The 13,511-nt window shown below is 33.8% G+C and overlaps 1 pseudogene; it reads right to left on the bottom strand.

Annotated features, from left to right (window-relative positions):
• LOC133173495 (hemicentin-1-like) overlaps nucleotides 1-13,511 on the bottom strand; it is a 60,192-nt pseudogene that overhangs the window by 2,670 nt on the left and 44,011 nt on the right.

Genomic DNA, 13,511 nt, shown 5'->3' with positions numbered 1-13,511 from the left:
AAAACTCATGAACTCCCCACTTCTAAAAACCCTTTTTATTCGCGAGAAATTAATTTTCTCGAAATTAAGCAGTACTACTCAAATTTGTATTGTTTCAATGGATCTTTGAGCTTGATTACATGTGCTGATCGTTATCTTTATATTTCATTCTTAAAGATACAGTACAACTCCAAAACATTTGTTGTTGTTTTCCATTCAAATATTTCCACTAGATGGTTTAGAAAAAATGGTATGAAGTTGATGTCGACAGTTTTAGATACATGAATATCCTTTCTCACACCCTAATAACATAATCGGATTTATGTAGTGAATGCGTTATAAATCCATTTATCACAGCGCCCCACGTGGAAGGATGCGCGCGCAATATATGCGCAAGCATTTGTACATTCCATTCTCACACCATTTCCAAATGTTGCACGTTTAGGGTTTGCTGTGAATTTTTAAGAAAATTTAGAATATTGCACAATGACATTGTCAAAAGACTGTGGTGTACAAAGACGAGGTTTTACTGATTGTTTGCACTAATTGTACCGTTAGTGTACTTCAACATGCTAGAGTTTTCGACTTCGCGCCGAAGGGCTGTAAAGAGCGTATGGACGTTAGCCGAGGCTCTTACTTGTAGGAGTATTGTTGCTGTAAATATTGACCAAGATGTCCACAACATCTATAGTCGCCAAAGCCAAACAAGGCATTACAAAATGGAGAGAGAGAATAACGTCAATACCAGCGCTAGCAATGAGGAGGACATGCATAATACTACTACACACAGCACAAACGGTATGTCATCTTGTATGCCTACATCAATTATTAGTATAATGATTTCACTGTTGTATCAATTACATTTTTAAAAAATGCACAAGAAAATACTAAATGTTCAGTTAATCGATCATTCTGTTAAAATCAGTGGGAAAAGGCAAAGAATAAGCTAGTCATTACAATTGGTTTTATTGTATTTAGTAGACTCTAAATTTAAGCACACCCCCTTCAACCACAGAGTTTAGAGCAATATAAATATAATTATGCACACGTTAAGATTGGGTTCCATAAAACTCCCATTGACTTGAATTAATTTAACCTCATACTCTTAAGATCACGCACTCGGCATCGTCGGTCATTGTTCCGATGTTGTAAGCGCCCGAGTATATACTTCATGGAGCCTTAATGCTATCAATATATGAGGCTATAATAATAAGACTTATTTATCTATTCACCAATCAATGAGCTTTGAAAGGGGGGCATATATATATATATAATTTATAAAAACAATACAATTACGTTTATAGCAAGTAATGGCTGCATTACGTGCAATATTAACCTGATCCTCACTTGTAATATTTAACTGTCCTCGCTAGCATCCCTCATACAATTGAAAGACTAGTGTTTTGATGCCAAATATCGTTACTTATTGTGTATATATGTGCACATTGTTATAAAATATGTATTTTAAGCTTGTTCTCCCTTCGATTAACATCTTCGTGTCCGTCCTCAACAAATCAGCAACCCCGGCCTGGGGAAACACTTTTTGAAACAGAAAACCTTAAATTTCGTTACTCCTAGGCATTCAATTAATAAACATCGGTCATTCTTAAGTAAATATTAAACTACTTCCAATATTTATGCATGTCATGTTCCACCAAAGCAAGAATTAGGCGATGAGTTGAGAAATGGTTTTAATTTAATTTAGGGCGCATGGAGTGAAGAGCAAATTAATTAATTAATTAATTGAAATTAATTTCAGTAGATCTGTATCAAGACAAATTCAGTATATGTTGCTGAGTGAAATAGCTATGGGCGAATGGCTGTTCCTTTTTCCTTAACACCTCTATCAAAACTAGGCCTATAAATCATGGAGGGGGATCAATATCCACATAACAATAAACCCAAAAAATTTATAGATTGAGGGCCATAATCGGTATGATAGCACCATTGATAAAATCTTTACCTGGCAAAATGGATACAAAAAATCGTTTTTAGACTATTGTCTAGAAAACCAGATGATTTTTTGCTTACTTGGCTTCGAATAACTACTATGTCAAACGTCTTCCATTTGTTGTTATACATCGTCACAAATAAATAAATAAATAAAGTGATTAATAAATTAATTAAACACAAATGAAATATTATCTTTTTTCAATGGGTCGTCAGGTCACAACCTGGTTCGAAATATGAAACGCATTTATTTATCTTGATGTCTTTCTGTTTTGCAAGTTCAGCTCACGCCAACATTTGCTCAAAATTGATGACACGTTTGGCGATTTTGGTCAGCATTGGGAATTCTTCAATGCGTTGAACATTTGTTCCCGTCACAAAAATTAATTCATCTGGGTTTGGAAATTGATACATGTCAAGTTTGTATTCTGACGAAAAGCTAATTAAACCTAAGATTTTGCTGATAGGAAGGGCCAATAAATCTTAAAAGTCACTTCAAATGAAATGCAATTCTTTCAGTGCCGTCTTACCGCGCTGTTACCAGCGTTCCCACGATGCAATGATTGGCATAAAAAATGCAGCAACTTTTCATTTGTATAAAGACCATTTGTTTTTATGTCATTTAAATTTTGAATCACTTTATATTTATTTCTTTACGATATGGCTGATTAAGCAGTAATATTCTTTAGCTGAGCATGGTAAGCGCAGACGGAAGGCATACTGGCTGCGGGAAAGCAAGCATATGGTTATACACCTATAATTGTAGTAAAGTTATTTTGGTTACGATTAGATCACACAACGTTATAAACAGACGTCAAAATATGTAAGATCTATACAATTTGATTTGATGTTTAGTATATTTAGAAATGACATACACGTTTTTAGATTTTACCTTATTAAATTGAGATCTCCATCTTAGAATTACTTGATCACACTTCACATGTTATCATCACGGAAGTACTATTTCATTTATCAACATTACTTGCATATACAGTGTAAAATTTTACAATATACAAATACATGTATAGATTATTTAGTATGTATACACATAAATTGTTTGTACTGTTTGTAATTGTAGAAATCATGCTTGTTGTTTGTGATGCCTGAAAGGGCCCTGATTTGGAAATAAAGAATCTTATCTACCATACTATCATCATCAACAAATAAATAAATAAATAAATAAATAGTGTATTCCATCTCATGTTCTCATTAATGTTAATACGTATCCAACAGTAGATAATTAACTATCTTTAGTAAGAAAACCTTTTTATACTAAGCACTTTAAGTTTAAACTCGGCATTGCATAAGTAGAACCTCGTTATAAACGAGTACTTTCATCACGTAGACGTTAAACTGCGGGGGGGGGGGGGGCAGTAGGGTAAAGAGACACAGTTACGCTCTGTATTGTTAATTATTAGTCATGCACCATTGTTTACGAATCAGAGCAAACATTCCTGGTAATTTATTATTTATATTAACCTTAAACTAGATGTGTTGCGTCTCAATATAAATATATCCACTATACATGTAAATTATATTCTTTTAGTACTTGAAAAGCTACTTACTTTCATGCGAATCAATTCAATTATTTGGAAGAGAACAATTTAAATGTTATCATTCATAGATTATAAACCCTGCATTTCAATAGAATAAGAAAGACATTTGAACTTTTTCTCTAGATACTTGGTTCATCTGTTCATTTTAATCACAGGCTTCTATAGCAGTAAATTTCAGTATGTTGTAACAAAGCAAGAGAGGAATGTGCTAGAATGGGGTTCCTAATCCGATATTCTATTGCGGGGCAAATGACCTTGGCTGTGTAAAGATATGCACTGCAAAATCCTTAAATAGTTCAGTAAAGTTAACTATAGGGTCGTTTCCAGATGTGATGGGAAGTTCGATCAGGAAAAAGATCGCAAAAGTAATTAACTCAGTTACCAAGCATAATTAATCTAGTTACAACAGAGGATATTTTATATATACAATTCGTCTGGCAGTAAGCTAAAATTTTTAAAAGCGGGCTTAAAAATAGTGAACTGCCAACTTGATTTAATATCATTTATAGTAGTAGTAGTATCATTGATATATATTGTGGGGGTCACGGCTGGTTTTGTGAGTAGAGTGTTAAGCTACCCCCACGTTTGTGGCGGCGTGCATATTACATGAGTAACTATGCACGTTTGGCGGATTTAGCTTAACACAATTCATCTCGACTAGCGCCGCTGTGAACAGGGCGCGGCTGCAACATAATTATTTTGACAACTGGTCAATGGAAAACAATTGACAGAACATTGATTAATTGAAGTATTGTTTGGCTTAAACATAAACTTACTACAATTCATTGAATTGAGTGAGTATTGATTGATTGAACATTGATTGATTGAACATTGATTGATTGAATATTGAAACATTGATTGATTGAACATTGATTGATTGAATATTGATTGATTGATTTAATATTGATTGATATTATTGAAAATGGATTGATTCATTGGACTGAAACTTTTTGATTGATTCAACTGAATATTCATTAATTGATTGGATATTCATTAATTGAATTGATAAATTTATTGATTGATTGATTGAACTTGATATTGATTGATTCAATTGAATATTGATTGATTGATTGAATATTGTTTTATAAGGCTGGCGCACCGCAAAATTTGGAAAGCAAACGCCAGTCTTATAGTGTAAAAAATGACATGTGTACAGTTAATATTGATTGATTGATTGTTTGCTTTGATTGGAGGTGTGCCAAAAACCAATTGGGTCGGCACCCACTGAACACATGTACCTTAAATAATTGATCTGCAACCAGCCGTGGCCATATGATGCCAAACTTAATAAATAAATAATTAAGAAATGGTGTCACTTGTTTTTTAGTGGTAGTCTGTGATAATCGGATTTATGTAGTGAATGCGTTATAAATCCATTTATCACAGCGCCCCACGTGGAAGGATGCGCGCGCAATATATGCGCAAGCATTTGTACATTCCATTCTCACACCATTTCCAAATGTTGCACGTTTAGGGTTTGCTGTGAATTTTTAAGAAAATTTACCCGCCCTTCCACATCCCATATTACTTTGAGTTGTTTTCTGCGCTGAGTTCTTTTCATTTCAGAGAAAGAAGCCTAAGGAGCCAAGCTGTCAATCATTCTAAGACCTTGCCTTAGTTACGACCGGCCAAAGCTGCCATTCCTCGCCATACAGTGATGAATGCTATCGTGATGGACACTTCCAAGTACCAGAAGGAAGGATTTCGCTCACCCAATCGTATTGGCTTATTGACTCTAAACAGGGTGAAGCTACAACACGATAACTATCGATCAAGGACTAGACAACACCCATCGTCACGGCTGGTCATCTTATTATGCGGACAGTATTGTCTCTGTAATTGACAGAGCGAAGAGCCAGTTGGAGAGATACATCGTATAGCGCTTAACACAAATCATCTTGACACGCGTCGCTGTTAACAGGGCGCAGCTGCAACTTGATTATGTGGATAACTTATCGATGGAAAACAATTAATTGACTTGATAATTAACACAGAACATTGATTAATTTATTGAAATATTGTTTGGCTTAAACATAAACTTACTACAATTCATTGAATTGAGTGAGTATTGATTGATTGAACATTGATTGATTGAACATTGATTGATTGAATATTGAAACATTGATTGATTGAACATTGATTGATTGAATATTGATTGATTGATTTAATATTGATTGATATTATTGAAAATGGATTGATTCATTGGACTGAAACTTTTTGATTGATTCAACTGAATATTCATTAATTGATTGGATATTCATTAATTGAATTGATAAATTTATTGATTGATTGATTGAACTTGATATTGATTGATTCAATTGAATATTGATTGATTGATTGAATATTGTTTTATAAGGCTGGCGCACCGCAAAATTTGGAAAGCAAACGCCAGTCTTATAGTGTAAAAAATGACATGTGTACAGTTAATATTGATTGATTGATTGTTTGCTTTGATTGGAGGTGTGCCAAAAACCAATTGGGTCGGCACCCACTGAACACATGTACCTTAAATAATTGATCTGCAACCAGCCGTGGCCATATGATGCCAAACTTAATAAATAAATAATTAAGAAATGGTGTCACTTGTTTTTTAGTGGTAGTCTGTGATAATCAGAAATTTCCGGAAAACTAAGGGTCGTACAACCTGGAGAATACTTGGAACGGTTAGTTTTTTTTCCACGTAAATTCTTAATGACACGTAACATACACGCAGAATTTAATTATAATTGAATATGAGGTAAGAGCATATATCTGAATGTCGAGTTGAAGGTCTCAGCAGGTGTTCTCATCTTCCCCTGTAGATTGATTGATTGTATCTTGTTTTACATCCCTTTCGAGAAGTTTTCACTCATTATAGAGACGTCACCATATACCGGTGAAGGTCTTCAAATTTAGACCTTTACTCGGCACTCAGGACCATTGAGCAGTGAGGGTTCTTTATTGTGCCAACGCCCACCGTGACACGGGGTCTCGATTTTTAAGGTCTCATCCGAAGGTCCCGAAACTTTCACTTCAAATTACCGAGCACTTGGCAAAGGAAGATTTGCTACCTATTTTTTATTGAATTAGGTGAGTCGCGGCCGTGATTCGAACACAAGACCTTCCGATCACGGAGAAAGCTCTTCTCATATAGAAGTTTTTGAATAAGTTCTGCTTTATATGAATACAAAAATAGGTCTGCTAATAAGAGGGAGCAAATGGTACCAATGGGAATTCCAACAGATTGTTGGAAGACCTGATCGTTAAAAAAAAGAAATATATATTGTCAATCAGAAACTCAAGCATATTTTTGAGTATGTACAATCATAATATTTATTTCTCAAAATAATTTTGCAAGTGACCAATGACAAGGTAGGTATATTACGATTTCCATGTATATTGAAAAAGCAAATATTATGAAAACAGTTTAATATTAGATTAAAGATATGTAATTTGTTGTTTTTTTGTTTTTTGTTTTAGGAAAAAAGGTTTTTTAAAGTTAATTTTTCTTATTGTTATCTATCTAACTCAGGATCCAATTTTTAGAAACTTTTGAAAATGGATTAAAAAGATATAGATATTGATATTTTCTTGAAATATCAAACTCGATAAAAGAAAGAAAAGATGTAAATATTTCCAAACTTTACGTTGTACCTTAATTTTAAAAGCTTGGCTGTGTTTCCCTTTCTTGCCTGACGAGTAGATGTTTTCTACAGTGCAGCTGTATATGTCTGAAGCTTTTCTCTGTATACCAGGTAACGTAAGTGCTGTCCCATTCTGTCTATAAATACCAGACTGTGATCTGGTCCAGTATACGACGGTCTGAGTGGGATTTCCAGGTCCAGTATACGACGGTCTGAGTGGGATTTCCAGGGGTAAACTTACACTCCACCGTTAGATCCGTGCCTTCTATAGGAAATATATCTTTTATGGGCTCACTGTAAGGTGGATCTGAAAATTTGTGTATTTTAAAAATAACCATCATTTAGGTCTATCATTCAATTATTTCCCTTATCCTTATATTGTTTTATTTCATTGACAGGTGGATCTGAAAATGTCTTTAAACATAAGCACAATCTAGATTTAGCCATCACTCATTAAAATGTGAAGAGTAAACTTTTTTCCCTTATTCTTAGAGAACTTTATATTTCTGCTCTCAGTAAGATTTTGATCATTACATAAGACTTTAATGTTAACTGTCTGACTGTGTCGTCCTTTTGCTCCAGATGTAAGGTGGATCTGAAAATTTGTGTATTTTAAAAATAATCATAATTAGGTATATCATTCAATTATTGGACTAATTTTCCCTTATTCTTATATGATTTTATATGCCTGCTCTGAATAAGATTGAGATAATTACATAATACTTGAATGTTAACTGTCTGACTGTGTCGTCCTTTTGCTCCAGATGGGTAGGTATTCTCAGCAGAACACGTATAGTTATCAGCACTTTCACGTTGTACATTTGTCAGAGTCAGTGTTGTTCCGTTCTGGCGGAAGCTGTCACGTGACCTTGTCCAGAAAATGTCTGTATCTATAGGGTTTCCAGGAGTAAAGTAACAAGTTACTTCCAGTTTGGATCCCTCTTCCACTATTGATAGGTTTTCTATTGGTAAAACGTATGGTGGATCTAAAAGTAAAACATAAAGAGGATCAATATGTGAAACATAAGGCGGATTTGAAATTACAACATCAGGTGGATCTGAAAGTAAAACATGAGGTGGATACAAAATGACATGAGTCAGACTTAGGAGTAAAACATGAGGTGGGTCTAAGAGTTAACCTTAAAGGGGTCTTAGTGTAAAACATAAGTGGGATCTAAAAGTATCATTCATATTTTGCAACAGACTTGTAGTGATTTAACATTTTAAAACATTACATTAAAAGAAGTCTTACATAAAACGTTCACTTTCATTGATTGTTTGCCACGTCCTTTCTTTCCAGAACAGTAAGTGTTTTCTGCAGTGCATATGTAAGTATCTGACATGTTCCTATCTATGTCTATAAGTTTTAAAATATCTCCTTCCTGTCTGAAACTGAGATCACTCGTTCTGGTCCAGTAAACTCTTGTCTCTGGAGGTTTCCCAGTAATATACACACAACTCACATTTATATCTGTATTCTCTACAGGAGATACATCACCAAGTGATATAACATTAGGAGGGACTGAAAAAGAAACGTTGGAAGTTAAACTCTTTATAAATGACAAATTGAAATATGATTATCGTCTAAACACTAATATTTCGTGTAACACCTAAGTTGTGTATAAACTTCATATTGAATATTTATAAATTTTTATTATGTTAACAAGTCTTTCTATATAAACTGATAAACCAAAAGAAAGTCAGTATTGTTTATCAGGGCATATCTCCTAATAAACGGAAAAACGAAATAGTCTCCTCAGATCTCTGAATGACTCATGAATGTGCAAAACTTTTCGAATTTCTGTTCAAACATATTTTAAAAATTGAAAGACGAGCAATTCTCGAACAAATTCAGAAACACCACCAACTACGTTATGATATAATATATCTTTTTACTGAAAAAGAAATATTTACTTAAAAAAGAGCTGGCATAGAGCCGGGAAATGTTTTAACAAGGTACAGAGAAATTAAATTCATCCAGAATACATGTTTTTAAATGCCAAAAAAGATTCAGAGAGGAGGGACTTTTGTTCACAGTGTCGATTTATAGGCCAGGCCCCAGGACCATGAAACATCTTAAGCTCAAGTCAAAATCTTTATTTTATACTAAAATGTTGTAGAAATCAAGCAGACCAAAATTAAAATATTTTTTAATATTGCTTCACAAAAGTGTTGTTTTCTGCAAATTTAGTTATAAATTCAATAATTAATAAACATGTTACAACACGATTGAAAATTTGACTTAAGTCTAAGACTGTTTCATGATCCTGGGGCCTGGTGTCCAAAATCAGTCGAGAAAGCGATCTTGCTTAAGTGCGGTAGACATCGAGTTCTGGCAAGCAAATAATATGCTGCCATAAGCAAATTAGCCTCTTTCCTTATGTATAAATCCTTTTATTATATTATGCATTGAAATTACTTGTTCACTGTATTATAAAGTCATAATAAAATAATATTTATGGAAAAAAGATAACGAACAGTGATTAATAGAAATCTATAAACAATACAATTATGTAAAGAAGGACTAAAACACAGACCCCTGGAAATTCCAGAAGTGGGATCAGGTGCCTAGGAGGAGTAAGCATCCCTTGCTGACCCGTTACACCCACCATGAGCCCTATGTGTAGATAGGTAGGCGGAACATTACATAGTCAAATTCAATATAAAAATAAAGTCCTAAGAATTGGTATGAAACACTTCAGCCAACACAGAACCCAACAACAGGCTATATTTGCTGACAAGGTCTTTACAACGACCATAGAATTTACGAAATGCTGACTTTAAACGAGATTGTTGAAATCCCTGTAACATCAACTTATCTCTCGGTTTAAGAATTGATCGTACTCGGAACATGCTCTTGAGTATCGAATAAGTTGGGAGATTTCAACACCATATGCAAGTGATAGTGGGATATTACTACATAAATAAGGAAAGTTGACAATGGAAAAGCTGAAGTCATATCCTTTGTCATACAATTTAGTTGTTAGTTTGACTTTATCGTCTATAATCAGTAAAACATCCAAATATAAAACAGATGTGGTAGACTATGCGGTGTCTTTTTTTAAGTTCACTGGGATATATCGAGTCGACATATGAATGGATGTAACTATTGTTAATTGATAATACGTCGTCGATATTTCCTGATGTCGAGTTGAAGGCCACAGCAAGTATCAGACGGGTTTCAGTCATTATTAATTCTATGGAATCTCATAAAGAATAAGTATATTGGGACAGTGGGAGAGAACATTGAAAATCAATGACGATATCGGACGTAATGAAACTCAACGGCGACAGCGCCGGATGATCATATATCTTTTTTATTTAAAGATGATTTGGCAAGTTATCAATGTATCAAGCTAAAATATTCAACACTTCTTAAACTTTTGTTGTTTTACGTTACTCATAAATTTTGTAAGCATCAACTACATATTTTTTTTATTTTATCCATCAGTCCATGAACTTTTTGATATAGACATACAGACGTATTTAAAAAAAAATCTATTTAGTATTTAAAAAAAGTAAATATTAGTGTGTGCAAACTTTGTTTTGTTTTGTTTGTTTGTTGTTAAACGTCCCTCTCGAGAATTTTTCACTCATATGGAGACGCCACCACTGCCGGTGGAGGGCTACAAATTTTGACCTATACTCGGCACTCAGGCCCATTGAGCAGTGAGGGATCTTTTTCATGCCAGCACCTACTGTGACACGGGACCTCGGTTTATACGGTATCATCCGAAGGATCGGTCCCCAGTCCCGCAGTGGGATTCGAACCCGCGACGTAAGGATCAACTCCTTACTCCGCGACTCTAGAGCAGACGCTCTAACCACTGTTCCACGCTGGCGACTGCAAACTTTGTAATTTTAGTGCAACAAAATATGTCAAGAATGTTTTTGTTTTTATACCTGCACTTTCTAAAGAAAGTTCAAGTATATTGTTGTTATTCTGTTACGTCCGTCCGTCCGTCCGTCCGTCTGTCTGTCACTCTATCTCCTTCCTCAAACTACACTTATATTTTCAGCACTCGTCTTTTGGAATATAATTGGTTAATCTTATGCAAACAGATTTTGAAATTTTCTTTTTCATCCGGGGGGGGGGGGGGGGGGGGGAGCAAATGGGGGAAAACCGGATTTTTGTAAATTATAGAATTGATTGGGGGTCTTCCTTGGTTACGCAAATATGAAGTTGAGTACATTTAGAGGCAACACCTGTCATATGACAGAATATAAATTCTTTCTTTGACAATCCTAACAAAAGAATTTATTAGACATCTGAGCATATTGGATAAATAATCAAATTCTTTTAAGTAATAACATCTATTTCCCTACATATTTATAGTTTATTTTACGTAGTGCAATAGACATTATTTCTTACCAGCAATAGCCAGTGTCAAGTTTTCTCTGTAGTCAGAAATACCTATTCTGTAAGAGAAGTGTCACACATCTTCTTCTTGTGTATTGTTAAAACAAACTGAAATTCGTTCAGACATTGTATTACAGTTAAATGTTCTATTAATCCATCCCCTGCATTTTGGTAAACAGAGTTAGAAAAATAATAACATATTATTAAATTATCTCTGGTGATGAATTGTGTATTTTGTGCATGTTTTTCTATTAACGAAAAAGTGAGGCAAACGTTTTCTCCGATGTCTGTGTATACAAAAGTTCTTGAAAAAAAAACAATATTCAACCATATATAAATGAGCCATAGCAATATATTACATATTTGCCATATTTGCCATTGAAAGGCTACAGCCTTTCTTGAATGTCACATGTCTAGCTACAAGTTTTAACGACCATATTAACAGTGTTTATTAAAAAAAAAAATATGAAAGATGCGCAAAAGAGTATGGGTTCACTTGATTGTAGACTACTAATATCATAACCGGATCAATCCGGTTAGAATACTAATAACAAAACACATTTTAACAAAATTAATTTCTTCAATACCATAACACCTCACCTTTGGGATTCTATGTAATTTTTAATGCACAATATGTATTATTCCTTATGTTGGGTATGCAAATAAATGACTTTTACATATGTATTGTATATAATCAGTATTGCAGTCCTCAGTATGATAACGATATTTTATTTTATTCACAAATACATTAGCTAGACCTAGGGTTTACCGAATCAAATATTTTAATCATAAGGATTATAGCTGTATTTTAACTTACCTATGTATATGAACGAGAAAAACACTGCTTCTAACATTCTGGGCATTTCATCGCTGAGAAAACTTCCCTGTCCTCTCTTTCTAAATAAATACATGTAAATAATTATTATTATAACAATGGTAGATCTACTTGGATATGTAATGTCAATTCTAATTGTGTAATACTACTCAATGTTTAAGATGTATTTAATAAAAAGGCTTGAATCCTATTTTACCATAAATTAAGTTTGAATCTTATTTTACCAAGCCAAATGAAAAATTAATTGAAAGAATTCTCACCTAAAATAGACATGGACACCGATTTGTTGTTTTTCAAATCGCGTTCAGTTATATTTGCAGAGTTAGAAAATCAAACAGACCCGGTAAAAACGTAAACAACCAACCAAAAAAAAAAAAAAGGAAAGAGCTCGTGCAATGTTTACAGACACAGATGATTTATAACAGGTTTTAAAGAATGCTGTTGTCATTAAGAGTTGTCCCGCAAGTTAAAGTAAATAAACTGAAGCTATTTTTTAATAATGATATAAATTTAAAATTGACAACAAATCGGTTATGCAACTGTGTTCATGCTCCTTGGAAAAAACTTTTTCCACAAACAGCGCCCTGAGAAAAAAAACATCTGAATGATATTTTGTCGCGTAAATGTACTTACTAGCCATGGGAAGAAATACTGTGGATTTTCTCCGGTGTTGCTTTAGACTGAATTCAATCAAAGAGCAATTAACGCTAATCTTTATATTACCCATGAGAGTGATGCGAGACAAATGATAGCAGCACTGTTGAGGGAAGGATCCAACATTTTTTCAGATATAAATGCTTTATAATAACAATATAAGACCTTTCATTGGAAGGGGGGGGGGGGGGGTTAGCGTGATTTCAATTTCCTACGTGCTCAATAATAATAACGAGTTTAAAATGAAACATATAATTATAGAAAATGAACGAGTAAACAATAAACAAATTAAAATAAAAAGGAAATTAAAATACATGTTTGAGTTTGTAACCCTTATTTTGATGTTAGAAAGCATAAGTATATCACATGTTACGCAAGTAGTGCCAATATAAAAATACAGGTTTTTTTCATAAATATGTCTTCGGATGTATACGGAGTGGAATGGGCTGATTTTAGGGCAAAGATGGGAAGGAGAGTGTCTGGGGGAAAAGAATTAAAATTTCAAATATTGAGAAATATTGCCTTTGAATGCGTAGTAGGAAGGGTGTAAATAG

The sequence above is a fragment of the Saccostrea echinata genome, unplaced genomic scaffold (assembly GCF_033153115.1).
Source record: "Saccostrea echinata isolate AGI-Se365-2 ecotype Australia unplaced genomic scaffold, CSIRO_AGI_Sech_v1 ptg000056l, whole genome shotgun sequence".
Classification (NCBI taxonomy): Eukaryota; Metazoa; Mollusca; class Bivalvia; order Ostreida; family Ostreidae; genus Saccostrea; species Saccostrea echinata.
This window is presented reverse-complemented; position numbering and strand designations above follow the sequence as displayed.